General features: G+C 52.0%; 1 protein-coding gene across 1 annotated transcript in view; it reads right to left on the reverse strand.

Moving 5' to 3' along the window:
- Window positions 1–18436, reverse strand: part of Grik3 (glutamate ionotropic receptor kainate type subunit 3) — a 478898-nt gene that overhangs the window by 346914 nt on the left and 113548 nt on the right. The window lies entirely within an intron of this gene.

Consider the following 18436-nt stretch of genomic DNA (forward strand, 5'->3'; position numbering starts at 1 on the left):
GGTGGCAAGCTGATCTCAGGCAGGGTGATGAGTGGGGATGAGGACACAGCACGCGCTGTAGGGATCTGGCAGCAGCCAAGATGGGGGCATAGCTGGGGGTGAGGTGCGACAGTGAGGGACAAGGGAGGGACCGATCGTGCGCGCATCCTCTCAACAGGAAGCGTTGACAGGGACCAGATTTGGGGCAAGAAGAGAACATCTGGGCACGGCAGGCCTGAGGAGCCTAGAAACACTCCGGGGAGGAGATGACCTAGCAGCTGTTGGAATAAAGGTGTGGAGAGGGCATCTCAGGTCCTCACTGAGGACACTGCTGGGCAGGGACAGTGGGGTTTTCCCACCCAGCCCTCTTGCCCTCGCCTTCCGAAATGAAGCTGAATTTATCATGCCTCACTCCTCTATGAGCCTTGGCCTGCCCTGATCAGAATAAGCATAGTCCTGGGCAGGACTAACTCTGAGCTTGGCAGGCCTCCCAGAGTTGGAGAGGGTAATACATCAGGCCCCAGGGCTCCAACAAGACAAAAGAAAAATGGGATACACAAAGAGATTTAGGGGGTCAGGACCCAGGCTTGAGGGGGAGATGTGAGTGCCCAGTACCTCCTATCTCTCAGGGGCCCATGGAGCCATCTCAGTTTTCCCAAGAGACTCACCTACTTCCAACCTTGATGCCTGGACAGGTGAGCTGTGGTCGATTCGTAGGAGACCCAAGAGTGGAGCTAGGACCACTCAGTAAGAGTGCAGCAGGGAGGGCCGCCTCCAGAAACTTCTGAAGGGTCCGGGGCACACTGGAGTCTCATTGGAGTGACAAGAGTACAGCCAGGGGTGTGCACTGACAATACTGCCACAAAGATGGTTATAGAAGACACATGTGACAGGCAGGGCTGGGGCTTGCCTGGCCTGGTGGTCCACAGTACAGAGGAAGAATCAAGCTGCGTCTGAGTTCAGGTCCTGACTCTGCTACTACTCTAGGTGACTTTGAGAAAATTGCTACTGATATAGGTGACCTGTGCCTTGGTTTCTGACTCTGTACAATAGAAATGACAAGAGTAATGCCCACCTTGCCTACTTGTTCGGCAAGTTAAATGAAGTGCATCATGTGAAGCATTTATAGCATCTGACAATCAGCACTCTCTGAGTGGGTGGTTCTTTTTATTTATTCATTTGCCATTGTCATTATTATAAAAGGAGCTGCAAAAGTCAGAATGTGTGGTCTCCCCATCCCTGTCCAGAGGAAAACTCCTGAAATCGAGCAGAGGCCTTCATTTGTCGGGATACTGGGAAGGAACACCGTTCCTCTCAGTTAGTGCACTAGGCCCCCAGCAGAAACAAGGCTGCTCCAGGCTCTCGCCACCTCCTGGCTCAGGCCACCTCCTGGTGGCCCATGCAGGCAAAGCCAAGGTCCCTTCCCAATCCAAATCATGGAGATCCACCAGCACCCCAACCGAGGAAGCCCTGCTGGAAGAATCGGCTGTCTCCGGGCCACGCATCTAGCTGATTTTTCTTTGAGCGCAGCCCCCCGCCTGAAAGCCCCCTTCCCCTCCTAAGCCCCCTTATTTCAGCCAGGGCCTGTCCCTTGACCTTCCTCCATGGGATCAGCTCAGGACCTGGGGGACCAGTTGACCCTCCTTATTGACTGAGAGACACCCAGAGCAAAAGTCCCTTCTCCCCACTTCTGTGTTCATGAGCCCACATTTCCCAAGAATTTACTAAGGAGGCACCAGGACCCCCAACAACCAACTCTCCACATTCCTGCCAACGAGCAGAAATTCTCAAATAACAAAGAACCCAGAAGTCACTGCTAATCACATTTGCATAATATGATTTTTTTTCAGCAGATTTACCTTCCTAATTACTCTTGTCTCCAGCCAATATTAAAGTGATTTTGCACTCCCTGAGCCCACTGGGGTTGAGAGAGGCTGCTCCTATGGTGCTGGGGAGCTGAGCTGAGCCATCCTGGAGACTGGGGTTTTGCCTCAAGAGCCATAATTCTGAGGTGAGGAAAGAGTAAGGCTTCCTACATCCTTAGTGGGGAAGAAAGATAACAACCAGCATTTGCACCAGGTTGTAAAGCCTGCAAAGGTTGAGCTGCCGGGAGCAACACCTGTTTGAGCTTCATAATAACCCCATCACCCAGAGGCAGGCAGGGAAATGGGGTACTCAGCCTGGAGCATTTAGGAGTAAAGCAGGACTCCAGCCTGGACCTTCAGGGCCAAAGCTCCTGAGGGACGGTGTGCCTGAAAGTGCCACTATCCCCAGGCGCCTAGCAGGCATAGCAGTGGAGAAAACTGAGTCCCAGTCTGCCATGCTTTCCTGCCCCCACTGGAGACCCCAAATGAAGACGGTCAGGATCTCAGAGGACCCTTCCCAAGAAAATCTGGCCAGACCCCAGAGGCAAGTCTAGATGGCCACTGGCCCACTGTGGCTCAGCCTGGGCACCACCAGCTCTGCCTCCTCAGTGGCCTCCCAAGGTGCTTCTGCTGCAGGCAGTGCTTCCCATGGCTCCATCACCTCTCACTTGCTGGGCACAGTGAAGCAACTTGAAGCTATAAATCTGGAGTCAGAGGGACGTGCTTTCAAATCCTGGCAGAATTACCCAGTTGTGCAGCCTCACATGAATGACCAGACACCATGCTTAGGATTCGTCTCTTAAAAATAGGTTGTCAGTATTTGTTCCCTGAAGACTGTTATGATACTAAATGAGATCATGTATATGCATTAGTTTGAGTAATGATTGCTGCTATAACAAATAAACCCCAGTATTTTAGTAGCTTACTCAATAGAGATATATTTCTCATTCATACAACAGCCAAACAAGATTGCTTCTTTTCAGTTGGTGGCTTTCCAGGTGGTGACCTGGGGCCCAGATTACGCCCAGGTTGTGTTTTGCCATCCTCTGAGGACAGAGCCCTCTGCATCTTGCCCTTAGACAGAAAAGAAAAGTTGGAAATGACAAGCCTTATTTTATCCATCCTTACCCAGATTAAACACACATTATTCCCCCTTTCTTTCAATAAATGAGACCAAGCCATGGATCAAAAATGGTCCCTGGCTGGGTAAGGCTGCCCAGTGACAACTCCGTGGTACAGAAAAGGAGTGCTGTCCTGTGGTACGCAACCACCTGCTACGTTCACTGCGGGCCACTAGTGCTCACAGAAACACCTTGGGCACACGGCACACACTCAGTGACCACAATGGCTACTTTTGCAACTGCCACCACCACAATCCCCAATGCTCCCAGTACTGGTTTTTTAATACTGACTTTGTGAAACAGAGATAATAGCTCCAGTCTTAGGGAGCTATGAAAAGCATTAAGTACAGATGGGAAGGCATCAATGAGACTATTTGTCTCTTCACCCTTCCCTCATCTAAGTCTCCGGTTGCCCCTTGAGGACTTCCCAAGCTCAGGGCCTCCTGGGCTGAGGGCCTGGCGGGAGCCACTTGCAGGAATTCCGCACGCTTGGAATGGAAAGCCGGTCCCCCCACCCACCCCACCCCTAGGGTGTGTAATCCTCTTGTCCTCCTCCACCCTTCCCCATCCTCCTGGGAGACACTAGAGATCATTCTCCTAGTCAGACTCACCAGACCTCGTGATGGTCAGAGCATACTGCTCTCTGCTACTTCTGTCTGGGGCTAAAATGGATTCAAAGTAAGGAAAAAAAAAATGGAATTTCATGCATTGCCTCCCATTTCCTCACGACTATTACTTCCTTGGTACGAACACTATTTTAGGTGCCTGTTTTTCAACTCTCCCCTCCTGTCAGCTCACTCCAATTCTAGCCCCTGCACACTTCTGCTTTGTTCTGGGCTGTTTACTGTGGAAAGCATCTTGTTTACAGGAGCAGGATTCCTGTAGATTTGGGGCCACCCATTTCAGCATGCTCTCCCAAGGTCTCGGTCTGTGAAGTTGAGGGCCTGTAGGGCCATTGCCATGGGCGTACATCTTCATCATTTACTAAAGGCAAAAAAAGAAGAAACCTGTCTGGTAGGCACAGACAAAGCATTCTTCAGAAGGAAGGCAGGAAGAGAAATACAGAGAAGAATGGAGGTCAGTCAGGTTTCACCAAAGCTGAGTTCCATCCTCACCTCTTTCTCTAGGATGATGGCTTTGAATTCTTGTTCTGCCTCCCTAGTTATATAATTTTCAACCAATCGCTCCACCCCCTTGAACCTCACTTTCTTCATCTATGAAATGGGATTCAAGGTCCATCTCCCAGCTTGACTGAGAATATGAAGCAAACCTCATATTGCAACACAGCATAATGCAGGACATTTAATAAGGTGGCAAATCAATGGCAATGCTCTTTGCCTTCCTCCGCCCAAAAGAAATGCTGAAGGTAAAGCTTACTGAGTCTGAGGTTCACTGCAATCTTTCTAATAAAAGTATTTTTCTGAGTGCAAAAGAAGCGCATGATTAGCCCACCTTTAAATTAACAATACTTTGCAGTGCTACCAAGGCTGAGTTATGACTACAGGGCAGGAATGAGTGGCTACAACATACAAAAATGTTGCTATATAATTTCACATTGTTAATATTGGATTTTTTAATCTGCTGAACAGCAACTTTATATAGCTCAACCCAAATCAAATAGTTATACCAATGTTATATGAGGTATACTATGTGTTTAGCCCTGTTCTGAGTATCTTAGGGTTCATGAAACCCTCACAACTGCAGAGGGCAGGTACTAGTATAAATCCATTCTATAGTGAATAAAACTTCAGCACAGAGAGGTTATATGCCTGTCCTGACATCACACAGCCAGTGAGGAGCAGGGCTAGACTTTCAGCTTGTGCTTCAGAGCCTATAATTTAAGCCACATTTTCCTGCCTCCTGTATGAATGATTGAGTGGCCTCCCCCAGGAGGATCCTGGGTGACCCTCGGGCTCTCCGATGAACTGGAAAGAGGGGCCACCGGAAATGCCCCAGGGAGGCAAGAGCGCCTGTCAGTCAGGGGTCTTCTAGTGCCTGCCTGGCCCTTCTAGAAGAGTGACAGCCCTCCCTCCAGAACCGCAGGGCAGGGACCCGCAGGAAACCGGCTGCTCTCTTTTCTGAGCATTTCATTTTCCTGTCCTCTGTGGCATGACTCTCATAAAACTATTCATTTCTTAATTCTGATGGCAGAAAGGAATTTAATCAAGTTGCTTGAATATGACGACAGCCTCCCGCTAAGCCAGCCGCCTCCCGATGGTCGTTGGGAGACAACGCCCTGTTAATATTTAGCTCCAACAGCAAACATTATGGCTTTCAATTTAGAAGATTATGCTTCTGGTTAGTTATGTATCATATGTGCGCGCGCGCGCTCGCTGGGTGGCTCATCTCATCAGCTCGGGAGCTTTTTGCCAGGGTTATAAAAAATGCCATTTTCTCTGCGAGCCCTTTCCACTCAGCGATCCAGTGAAGTAGTAACATCGGGATCAAAACCATGCTCTGAAAAATAATTGCTCTATTCAGCAGCTCGCAGGCCTGAATTCCAACTGCCCCGAAGAGCCATTTTCTGGGGCAGCCAGGCGGAGGCCGGTGGGAGCCCCTCCGGGCTCGAGCCAGGGCGTGGGAGCTGTCCGCGGTGCTGAACCCGGGCGTGGACTAGGGAGTGACTCCCATTCCGGGGCTTGGGTCATTACACGTCCCTTCTTCCCGGGCTTCCGGTCTGCTCTCTAGTTCTGGATCTGATTTTCCAAGTGCCTGCTCTCGTGTTTGCTCTCTCTGGTGTCTGCCTTCACCCTGAGAAGCTCTTTCCTACTGATCTCTCGATCTCTCTCTCTCTCTCTCTCTCTCTCTCTCCCTTTCATTCTCTTTTCTCTTCCTCTTCCTCTGTTACCCCCACCCATCCCTCTCAGAACTCTTGCTTCATTTTCACTCCCCTGTTCTACCCTCTTTTTCCATGTCTTCCTCACGCTCTCCCATTATTTCCATCAACTTGTATCTGTCCACTTCTCTCTTTACCTCCCTTATCCTGATTCTCCTTTCCTTGTCATTCCACCCCTCCTTCTGTATCTCCCCATTTTTCTGTGTCATTTCTCTCTCTCTCTCACTCCCTGCTCCCTTCCTCTCTCCACCTGTCTTCCCCCTCCCTGCCTCTCTGTCCCTGAACACAGCTCTCCTCTCCAGGAGCCCCCGGCTGCCTGGTGAATTCATTTCAGCAGCTATTAGAGATCAGCACCTGCCCTGATACTTGGTGGGGAAGATGAGTTTGAGATAAGATGGGCTGTTTCAGTCTCAGCACATCTGTAATTGCATTACCATTAAATTGCACCATTTTCCAAAGGTGAGAGCCCAGGGTTCCCCAAAACTCCAGTGCCAAGCCCTGCATAAGGTGGAGGCCCCAGGCAGAGTGTCACTCCAGTGTGCTTTGGCCACTATATTAATCCCCCTTGTCTTCAGGGTCTCTTGTTTTCCATTTTATTTCAAAACTGAAAGGACTCCTGGGAGTCATTATTTCTAACCCTCTCCTCTCATAGATAAGGAAATGGAAACTCAAAGAGGGGAAGCGAATTGCCCAAGGTCACCTGGGCATGAACCACTGAGTCTGCAGCTGTCTCTCATTCTGCAGCTTTCCTGTAATTTAGGACTCTGGCAAGAAGGAGAAAGAGAGCGAAAAATAGGATACAGGGTTTTCAGGTTCCAGGGGTGTTGACCTTGGTGCAACACCTAAGGGTCTATCTGATCTAGAGGGTGGGACACAGATAAACAAAATCAGGACTTCTTTGGTCTGTCAGTGTTGCCCAGGGATAAAGAGAAGAGAATTCAGCCCCAAAGAGAGGACAAAGCTGGCAAATGCTGGATGGGTACCAGACACATGAGAGTTCCAGACAGATGGGCTGGGATGTGGAGCAAGACTCAATTTCCAGTGGAGACCTGGGGGGACACAACCAGGAAGACAATGCAGAAGGTAGCACATCAATTGAGGCAATAAGACAGGGGCTGGCAGTGGGGATGACAGCCCAGGAGTCCAGCTAATTTGTGCCTGCCCCGAGCTGGGCCAGTAAGGAGCTGGGGAGGATGGAGCCTCCAGGATGGGTTGGAGCCTGGCAGTGGGGGAGATGGGGCACCGATGCAGCTGGCAGTGGCTTCCATGGGAGGATCAAGCACACATGGTGGATTAGACATCAGAAAGGGGTCTGGGTTACTAGAGGAAGCAGAACAGATGCAGGACACCAGAGAGGGTGTTCCATGGCTCAGAGGTCTGTCCCCTAGGCTCTGCTCTACCTTATTGGTCTCCTGCTTCCTGCCTCCAAAGGAAAACAGATGCAAGAGCAAACACAGCCAGGCATGTCCTGCACGAAGGGGTTGTCTCGAATGTCCACCTACTGTCAGGCAGCCTGAGGAAGGATGGGACCGAGGCTGCAGGGACAACAGGGAGAGCATTACACTGGCCTCCAGTGGGTCTGGAGCCCAGGGCTGCCCACCCTCTAACCCCCAGATGAGTAGCAGCAGGAATTTAAACGGCAAGCTGAACAGATGCAAGTCTCCAGCACATCAGCCCCAGCCCCAGGGCTGGGAGGGCAGCAAGCAAACAAACAGCCAGCCAGGAAATGTGTCCCAAGGTCCCAGGGTTAGCCTACCACAGCGGCTACACCTGCTTTGGCAAAGCAGTTACTTTGAAGCCCAGCCTGATGCAGAGATAGTGTACCGCACCCAGGGACAAAATAGGGGGGTTTAATGATGTGAAATAGCTCTGTGAGTAATCTGGGTGCACTACAAGGGCTGCTGAGAGCCTCTAAAAGCTTCCTGGACTGGCCTGCCTCTGAGGCTGGCCCATTATGTTGTTTGCTGCCTTGTGATCTGGATGGAGGCTGAGCCTGCTGGCCCTGGCTCTGTCTACCCAGCTTTCCCCCAACTCCAGGTGCCCATGAGCCCCCAGCCTGGCTCAGTGGGCACAGGGCTGGCCAGCCCAGCAATTGTTCGATAAATCAATTAGGATAAATGAACTTAGTGATGTATGAAGCCCTTGCTCCACTGCGTGCCTTCTGAACTATTAGTTCTCCAGAGAAGATTAATTATGGGAGCCCCATGCTAATGCTCTTTTAATGGAATCTGTTATTTAAGTTTAAGATGAGCAGGTATCAAATGCATGGGAGCTAGATACGTGTTATGTGCGTCCCAAATCAGAGTCAATGGGTGGGGCTGACCTCAGGACGGACCTGTTGAAACAAAAAGTGAGCCAGTAAATCATGCTGAACCCTGCAGAAAGTCGCACTGAACCCAATCATCATCAACAGCACATGCTTGTAGAATTAATTTTTCAAGGTGCTTGAACAAGCGTTCTTAGGTTGTTGGAAGCAGAGTAGGAAAATGGAGAAGTCTTTGAAGGGAAGAGTCTGGCTGATCTTAAGTCATGGAATGAGTTGTAGGCAGAAATAGCTTATTTGTAGTCATATAGATAGAGGCATAGGGCTGGGGATTTAGCTCAGTGGTTCTAGCTCCTGCTTTGTAAGCACAAGGACCTGAATTCGATCCCCAGTACCAAAAAAATAAAATAAAATAGAGTCATAATATCAAGAGCAAAAGAGGTCTTGTCCTAAACAGTCCAGGTCACTGAGGAAGACATATGGGCCTGAATGGCTTTGACCACCTGCGTATGTGAAGTAGACAGTGACTACAATAAACAGAAGCCTTGAAACTACAAAGGGTGGCCAGGAATTTGGCTCGGTGGTTCCGCTGTCTGCCTCACAAGCTCAAGGATCCAAGTTCGATCCCCAGGGCATGCGCACACACACACACACACACACACACACACACACAACTGCAAAGGTTGTGGGGAGCTCCTGGAAGGATGCAAGAAGAGATGGGGTTGGGAGAAGCAAAGCCAAGTATGACTCCTTTTCCTCCTCTGAAGCAATGGTTTTTGGCCCTGGCTGCTGCTGCTGCTTAGACTCATGGGGAACTTTAGAAAACACCCAGGCCTAGCATCCTCTCAGAAATTCTGAGTCAGTGGGCCTGGGGGGCAGAGCCAAGCATCTGCATTTTTCAAGAGCTCTCTGAGTGATTCTAATGTGTCTCCAGGCTGGAGAAGCCCTACATGGAAGGATGTCGTGGGGAAAGAAGGATCGGTGCAGCTGCAGAGCACAGAGCAAGTCAAGACAATGAGTGGGTCCTGTGGTGCGGAGAGCAGAGGGTGAGGCGGAGCGAGCTAGCAGAGGGCTGGGGCCCCGGGCTTCATCACTGAGGTCCAGTGAGGCTGAGGGGCAGGGCCACCAGAGAGAGCCACTCGGAAGGGGAAACGATTTGCTTCCAATCTCATGTTGGTTTCCTGAGCCTGTATGAATGGAAACAAAGGAGCCAGGGTGGAGGTCACAGGAGAGGTCACGCAAGCAGCATCGGACGGAGCAGGAGGGAGGGCAAGCGCGCAGACCAAGGCGGCCCCTGCACGGCACAGGCAAGGACGGCGGCCAGGGCCCAGCGCAGGCATTCTTCTGCCCAGGAAGGAAGACCTGATGGGAGCCAGGCAGAACAGCCGGGCCCTACACTTGGAACAAGGTATGGGGGGTTGGGGTCACGCTCCTGGAAAAGTAGAATGGGAACCCAAAATCTATCTGAGTGCAAAGGGGCAGCGGCATTCAGGAAAAGGGAGCAGGTGGTCCCTGAACAAACTGGAGGAGAGGTCTGTCCTGTCCATTCACACACTGCACGTCACCCATGTTTACCTGACAGTGGTCTTCCGAAGCCTTGGGTTAAGTATTCCAGCCCACTTCCAAGTAGGCCGCAGTCCTCCCATGCCTGGACCAGAACAGTGAGTTGGGGGTGAGGTGGGGGTCCCTAAGTTCGAATCTCGTACAGGAAAGGAAAAATGAATGGAATACATACATACATGGGTGACTTTGTACCGTCATGTTGATCTCAACAACTCACAGATATAGAACACTTTACAGGTGACGAGAGGCTTTATTTTCTCTCAGATAATCCTGTGGCAATGTGGTCATGCTCATTTTACAGATTAGGCAGCTGAAGAAGCTCAGAGAGGTTATGTCACTTTCCCAAAGGCACACAGCTACTAAACAGGGTAAGAACAGAAAGTGCATTCACAATGCCTCGGGAATCGCCCAAGGCCGCTTTTACCCATCTGGAAGTCCCCATCCTGTCCTCCTTTCAGTTCACCCTGTCCTTTCGCTCCCATTTCCCCATCTTCCTTTCTCCACGGTGCTTCTCCTCACCCGATTTGCATAAACACATATTTGTCTACTTTTACAGCCCGTCACTCTCACTAGTGGGGAAGTCCCAGGAGGGAAGGGCTGTGTCCCTCTTGTCTGACGCCACGTGCCCAGTGCCCAGCACGGTACCAAACCCATAAGTATCCCACAGGGCGGCCTCTCGCTGCTGGCTGAGGGACTGCTCAGGATGCACGACTCGGTGTTCCTGGTGACCCGGCTGACTGTTCCCGGCTCTCTTTTGCAAAGGTTCAGCACTCAGATACAAGGTTGGTCGCAAATTATCTCTGTCACCTCTCCTACAATGGCGTTAACAGCTGACTGAGCTGCAATGTATCAATTGTCTAAATTCTGGGGGCATTTTCACGTTTCAATCTCCTTATGTGTTTCTAGTTGACCAAACTTGTGCAAATTACCATTAACTGCAATCCCCTTGTCACCGGCTGGCTGGGCAGGAAGGTTTAACTCCTGAAGTGCTGAGGCAGGGATGGGAGGTCTGGGGCCAGTGCTGGATGGGGAGCGGGGACTGCTGAGGGTCCCCTTATCCCTCAGACCTTGGGCCCCCTTCCCTGTGAGGGCTTCTGGGACTTCACGCGCCTTCTCTCTCCAGTGTTAAAGTTATTTCCTGCCAAGTGTCACCCAAATTAAGCATTGACAGAGCTCCTCCTTACACCCAGGACTGCCTCACTTCATGGCCCAGCAGAAGCCATAGGGAGGGAGAGGGGTTGAAAAGCCAAGCTCCGTTTGCACAAAATCCTAATTGGGTGGGAGTTGGGGAAGAAAACTGTTTATGGCTGGGACAAGGACTTCCTCGTGGCTCTATCCCTAGAATCCAGGCACCAAGGCTGGTCCAAAGCAAGGACTAAATGCATTTCTTGAATAAATGGATAAAACACTAAGACACACTCTTGTTATCAGATAACCAGCTTTAAATCCTTGTTCTACCACTTTTTTGGCCTTGGGCCAGTCCCCTATCTACCCAGAATCATAATTTCCTCCTCTGTAACGTGAGCCATGCACTCAGACCAGGAAGGTGTTGTGAGCTTTTCTGACTTTGTGAAGAGAAGAAATCTTGTAACTGTCAGGAACATGCTAGAACTGTCACAAGTACACAAAGGAACCATGTCAATCTTGAAACAATCCACAATTCTGTTTATTTTGCAAGGATATAAACTTCATAATTTTTCTTTGCAGTTTAAAAAAATAGAAAGCTGGGCTGGGGATTTAGCTCAGTGGTTCTGCTGCCTGCCTCGAAAGCACAAGGTCCTGAGTTTGATCCCCGGTACCAAAAGAAAGAAAGCGTTCATTTGCTATCCAAGAAACCTGTAAATGGCAAACACCATAGACTTGCCTGCCTCAGGTGAAGGTAACAGAGACGGGGCTGCTCCTGCTGGCCTCAGAAGAGTCAGCCCTGCCTGGGAAGAGGGGGACCCTGGGGAAGGACAGATCACAGCCTGGGGACACACTTCCAGAGGCATTGGAAATGACCACCAGAAACAGACCAAATTTGACTGAGTAAAGATGGGGCTGGGCAGAGGGATGTTGGCCATGAGACCAGGAACGGCTTGGAGATTTTGTCCTACTTCAGCCTCAGTCCATCCTGGCTGATTCTTCATAACAACACCAACAATAATGGGGTGAATTTAAGCATATATTTAAGTATATACTAAGGTCCGTGCCAGACAGACACACCTCAGTACTCGGCATGCAGCATCTCAGTTCATCTTTACGCCTGTCTCACAAAATTGATATTGTTATGTTCTGACATGGCTCCTGACGACCCCTGACCCTCTCTGTAATCCCCACCCCTGTGTGGGCTAGCCTTGGCCTTGTGATTTGCTTCTAATAAAGAGTTTAGGGCAAAGACTGTGGTCCATCCCTTCCAACACTAGGTTATAAAAGACTGGGACTTCTGTCTTGATTCTGTGTGTGTGTGTGTGTGTGTGTGTGTGTGTGTATTCTGATGCCAAAGCTCAGGGCAGCTTCTGTGCGCGTGCCCCCAGAGACCTGCAACCTCAGCCCGGCAGCCCTCGAGGGCCTGAATCCCACCCATACCATGTGCATGGGACAGGAATGGGCCTGACCACACCCTGAGTATAGCCCCATGAGGGATCCTGAGCAGATAGTGCCACAGAGCTGTACCCAAACCTCTGGTTCACAGACTCTGTCAGTTAATCAGCCTGTGCTGCTCTCAGCTTCTGCGTGAAGGGGTATTTGTTCTGCAGCAAGGATAACTAATACAATCATTATTTCCATTACAAGTGAGGAAAACAAGGCTCAGGGCAGTCAGCACCTGTGCCTGGGTCACAGGGTGGGCCCAAGAGCGGCCAGGGTGGATTTGTGCACTGAGTTTCTGTTCCTCTGCAGCCTACTTCTGCGGGAACTTGTGGCCTTCCTGCCACCAACGTTGAGCCTCTGCCCACTGCCTCGGCACATCTGTCCTGAGCTGTGGTTTTCTTGGACTTTGAGTCTTCAGCCACTCTTGGCAAGGGCCCTTTCAGGTGCACAGACTCCAGTGACTCCTGGGGCCACCCAGATGGATATTGACTTTGTCCCTTACCTGGAGGAGATGGTGACGTACAAGGAACAGAAACAAAGAGGGTGGAGGGAGGCTGAGGCAGGGTGGCACGCCCTCTGTAAAGACCCCTGCTCCCCGTGCCCCACACCCCATTCTCGAGCACCCCCAGAACCCCATCCTCTCCCCTGCACCTCTCATCAGCAGACTTCAAAGCCTTCAGAGACACCACAGCCCTGGCACTTGGCTGGCCGTCAGAGCAGAACAAGACCCCAGGGGCCAAGGAGACAGTGGCTGGAAGGCAATGCGCTCCCAAAAGCCCAAGGAGCTGGGGAGAGCCAGCTTGGTCCGACCCCGCTCCACCATTTAAGCCAGGTGACCTTGAGCAGCCTCTCCAGCCTCAGTTTTCTCACCTACAAAATGGAAATAATGAGAACAATAACAAAGGTCCAAAATCTGAGGACTAGCATGCAATAAATATGATCTGTTAACACTGTTATCGTCATTTCCTTTTTTATACAGAAGGGGTAGTTCTATATCTCCTAGAACTGTCCAGTGACTGTAGAAAATGCTGAGAGAAAAATCCCATCTGCTATAACCTTATTAAGGGTAAAGTGTTTCCCATTTCTGAGAGTTGGAGTAATACAGAAGGAGCGCCTGCCTGGCAGAGTTCTGAGGATTACCAAAGTACTTGAGAAATATTTGCTAAATGAATGGAAGTTGCACTCCTGCCCAGGACCCAAGACTCCCGATCCAGTGCTCTTCCCTTCTACATTGTCCTCCTGTCACCGATGCTACTGTAGATCCCACGAGGGGGCAGCCTGGATCTGCAAGGAGGTGGCTTCTGTAAGGCCCCGGTGGAGGTGCCCTTCCTGCAGCCCAGGACCCCCTGCCTTGGCCCCTTGTAGGCGCCTTCTCTCCTTGCAGTCACAGCCAGGCCCCAAGGCCAGGCCAGTGCCCTGGCTGGCTCCACCTACCGTCACCCTCTCCAAGCCCCAGTTCTAACCTAGAGAGTCTGCATTCATCACTTTCCCATTGCTGGGCCAAAATACCTGACCCCTGCCACTCAAAGGCAAAGAGCTTTATTTCGGCTCAGTTTCCAGTGGTTACAATCCACGGTCAGCAGGCTCCAAGGCAGAGACTGCATGAAGGAAGCTGTTCCTGTCATGGTGGCCAAGGAGCAAAGTAAGAGAGAGGAGGAGGAGCTGGGGACAAAAATACACCGTTCATTCCTGATCACTGGCAGAAGGTGGCAAGAGAGGGACAGATAATAATCCCAGGAAGAAGTGCTTGTGACCTGCCCCAGTGACCTGCCCCAGTGACCTGCCCCAGTGACCTGCCTCCTCTGACCAGGAAAGCACAGGATTAACACGCAGGTGAGTAGAGCACCTCTGTGATCCAGGCACTCTCCACACACAGGAGACTCGGCCCCATTTTAGATCTGAGCCACAACAGCTTCCTTTAGGAAGTTCTTCCCAAGATCTGCCCTGTGTCCTCCCAGCAGAAGGAGCCCAGGACCCAGGCTGAGTAAGCCCAGGCCATCACAGGTAGCCAAGCCTCATCCTCTGTCCTCAGACACGGGGTGCAGCCGTGGGGACAGAGCAGATCAAGGTATCCGAGCCTCTGATTCACAGTCACGCATCACTCCCTCGGTCTGTTCACAGAGCTCAGTAACCTCCAATTTTCCGAAAGGGGAGTTTAGGCTTCTCTGTGTCTGTGTGTCCCTCACAAGGGCGTATTCTGCCAAAAGGATCAGGTTTGAAGTGAGCCAGACCAGGACCACTGAGCCAGGATGAGCCCGGGCATCCCCCACCAACAGTCAGCAATGCTGGCTCACCTCAGGCCAGCCCAGTGCGCAGCTGCCACCTGGGGTACACACAACCCCCACCTGTGTGCAAATGAGGAGCCTGCTCTGTGACCCAGCCCCCTCTGATCCAGCCCCTCCTGGCTCAGCAGAGGCGGAAGCAACACCCACTGTGCTCAGAGAACTCAAACTCAGAGCTGGGCCAGGGAGCCTGGTGACCCCGCCAGGCAGGAGGAGCACAGACCTCTTCTCCAGACTGTAGGGTGGAGGCTGTGGGGCCCTGGCTGGAAAGTGGTGCAGGCAAGCACAACTCCTCGGGCTTCGGCTACTCCTCCCACCCCCAAGCCCCGGAACTGCCCCCCAGAGTGTGAGCAAAGAGCCGGCCCTGGCTGCACAGCAGAAACAAACGCACGACGGAACACGATGGAAGAGGCCACACCGGGCCAGAGGGGCCAGTGACTTGCGCTGCAGGCCTGCACCGCCCTGATTTATCCCCAGATTACTGTTGCCAACAGGTTCCCGCTTCCGCTTCCCAGTGGTGGCTCCCTCTCAAATGCTGAATTCCAAATGCACAGAAAAATAAATATTTTAAGGCTCGGTGGCCTGAGTCACCGGAGCTTGGTGGCAGCTAATGCTCTGCAGCTGGCCCTGCCCACGGGCCTGCTTAGCATGCAATTAAGATGCAAACTACCATCCCTCACATGCTCCCCTCCAGGCTGCCTCTCTTCTCCCTTCCAGGCCCTGCTGGATTAAGAAGCCCCTGGAACAGCGGGGAGGCGCTTTTTCTATCACTCTCATTGGCCAGAGTTCCAGGCTGGGTTATAGGCTTGGCTCGGAGCCTGGCTTGGGCTGAGACTCTGATCCTCAGCTGCCACCTCCTCCCAGCTCTTCCAAGCCACGCCTGCACTGCCACAGACACAGTCCTAAGGACAAAAATGAGACTGCGTCCCTACTTATCACCTCTCAGGGATGACTGCTGGCCTGGGTTTACAGTCAGAACCATGGCTGTGATCTCCAAACGGGACCACTTGCCGGCCCTGAATCTCTAACGTCGTTTTCAACTGCCCCACTCCAGCCCCACTGGCCTCTTCGACTGCCCTCATGAGCCAAGCTTTTTCCTGCCACAGGGCCTTGGCACTGCTGTTCCTCTTTCTTCAGAGCTGTATATGGCCTGCGCCTTCAGCATGGCCACTTCAGAGAAGGCTCCTCTGACCTCCTCCTCTGGTGAGAAGCACTGCTTACGTGCCTTCCTGCATGCCTGGCCAGGGTGCACAATACACATCTATTGTTTGAATGAGGGAAGGAAGTATTCTAATCTCCTCCCCTGATTTCTCTGAAGGCTCTGCTGCAGGGCATATGGAAAGTCCCTAGGTGCTGCAGGGCCTGCTACGGCAGCCAGGCCAGTGTCTGAATCAGTTCCCTGATTAGACCTCCTTTTGCAGCAGCTGGTTCCAGCAGAACAGGGGAAGCAAAGGCAAGCAGTATGTCTATGGTTCCCAAACTGCAGGGGATCACAGGGGACAGGCAGGATGGCAATGCAGAGGGAGTGCTGGCTGGCTAAAGAGAACACACCAAGGAACCAGGAGACTGCAGAAACCAGGAAGGAGAAAGGAAGGAACTCCATTAACCAAGCATAAAGTACAGCCTGTAGGATTGCTGTGTAACAGAACTACCACTTACCAGGGCTATTATATAACAAGAACTAGCACAAGAACAAAGCACTGCTATCTTTGTATGACCACAAAGTAAATAATGGCCAGTACATTGAGGCAGCTGCCAAGGAAACTGAGTTCACTCTGAGGCTTTATCAATAGGAGTACAGTGTATACATTAAGGAAGGTGATTATCTCACCACACCTGCTCAGGTGCAGACTTCCCTAGAGTGTTGCATAGTGCTTATCACACTTTGGGGGTTCTATCAATCTGTAAATGAACAGAGGAAATAGTCTAACCTCCTTAAGGAAGTATAGCTGCCCAGCCAATAGGAAAGCAAAAAACCCAGAAAGCCTTGACCTTGGTGTGTGACACCGAAAGCTGTCTAGAGGTAGAGTTCAGCATGGTGGGGAAGGGGGATTTCAGTGCCAGGACTAGAGGCAATGAAGCCAAGGCCTGAGACATTTGCAGGGAGATGGCCGAGAAGATAACAGATCTGGGGTGGCTGGCCAGGGAGGAAGCTGGCGAACTTGGTAGATACGAGGACCTTGGGCTCCAGCCCTGCAGGATCAGAAGGCACTGGAGCAAGCAGCACTGTGTGGGGTCCCTGGAGGGCACGGGCTGAGCCCCTGTGGGCTGTCAGGTCCCGGAGGGTCGTGGGGTGCTTACTAAACAGGCCAGCAATGCAGTACAGAGCCCCAGATTCCTGAGGCTGTCCAGGGTAAGCGGTCAGCTCTGGGGGAGGAATTAGGAGAACCAGCAGAAAGGGCAGCCTGGCCTCCGGCTCACCTGTCCCGCTGTGCAAGTGACTGTGTTCTGGGAGTTGTGACCAGTGCTCCTGTGTGCATGTGTGAGGTACGTGCGCATCCATCCTCTCCAGGGCTGGGTACCCATCTCTACAATGGGTGTATGGGCCAACTTCCGGCAGGCTGTGGGGGTCAGCTGAGATCATAAGAACAGTAATGTGCCAAGGACAGTGGCTGCTGAGTCACTGCAGATGCAGAGTACGGCCTGAGGTCAGGGTGGGCAGGGACCATATATGAGTGAGATGGCCCTGGAAAAGCCCATGCTACGGGGGAGGTGTCCCTCTGGGACAGCAAGTCTCCAAACAGGAGTGAGCAGGTGGAGAGATGGAGTTGGGCCTGGGATGCCAGGGCCTCAGCTTCCCAGAGATAAGCAGAAGCCCAGACCCAGCCAGATCCTTAAGTAGAGTGTGGGGGAAAAGCTGGCAATGAGGGAGAGAAACGGGGGGTGGGCAGACTTCCTATAGCTGAGCCTTTCAAGTATGCCAGGCGGCCCCAGGGGACGGCTCATGGCCAGCACAGCCAGATCCTAAAACGTCACTCAGAGACAGAGACAAGGGGGCTGGTAGCCAGCAGGGCTGCTTCTCGTGGGCCCCCAGAGGACCGAGAGTGTAGACAGGACCATCTGGTCTCAACAGCCCAGAAGCTGTGCACAGAGCCTCCAGTGGGTAGGCACCTTGGAGCCTCCCAGCTGTGTGGCCTCGTCGCACAGGTCGGGTGTCACCCAGGCCCGGTGGTGGGTGGGAGGGTGAGATGGCACAGTGAGGAGCGAGTGCTTGGCCAAGTCACCAGGCTGGGCACACAGTGAAGCTCCAGAGAGGCTCAGGGTCCCTGGCAGTCCCTTGAGATTCCTCCCGGGCTCACACAGAGGATTGTTAGGACTTGCTTGTATGATCATCAGAAGCGTGGGTCTCAAAATCAGAGAGCCTGGGTCCAGACACCAGCTCTACTACTTCTCAACATCCGTAAAACAGGGAAGAGTAAGGTCCCTCCCTTGGGCTATGGAAAAGATTAAACGAGTTCATAAATGTCAAAGCCTGAAATCAGAGCTCAATTAGTGTTAGCTGCCATAGTTACTACAGATGTGATATGAACATGGCCCACCTCCCCTGATCATACCCATGCCCATGCTCATGTGCACGCACGCGTGCACACAACAGTAGGGGCCAGAAATCTGCATGATTCAGCACGGTAACCCATCCAACTCAGGGCCTGCCACACAACACCTGCTCAGTAACCACTCACCAGCTAAAAGATGGGCAAACATGTGAGTTCAGTCCAGCTAGAACAGTCAGCCTGCCTGTGACTTCATCCCCCAGCCCCAAGGCCCTGGCTCCTGCTGTATCTCAGAGACCAAGACTTTTCTGGACCCGAGCCTGGCTCTGATGTGTGTCTAGCCTTAGATTCTCTCTAGATGATGCAACCCTTCCTTGGATGAGACGGGCACCTTGCTTTGTATCCCCCACCTTGGCCCCCAAGGAACCCTGAGCTAGCCCAAATTCACAAGCCAAAGACCTGTCC

This window comes from Fukomys damarensis, unplaced genomic scaffold, assembly GCF_012274545.1.
Source record: "Fukomys damarensis isolate Sample0158 unplaced genomic scaffold, DMR_v1.0_HiC HiC_scaffold_23, whole genome shotgun sequence".
Taxonomy (NCBI): domain Eukaryota; kingdom Metazoa; phylum Chordata; class Mammalia; order Rodentia; family Bathyergidae; genus Fukomys; species Fukomys damarensis.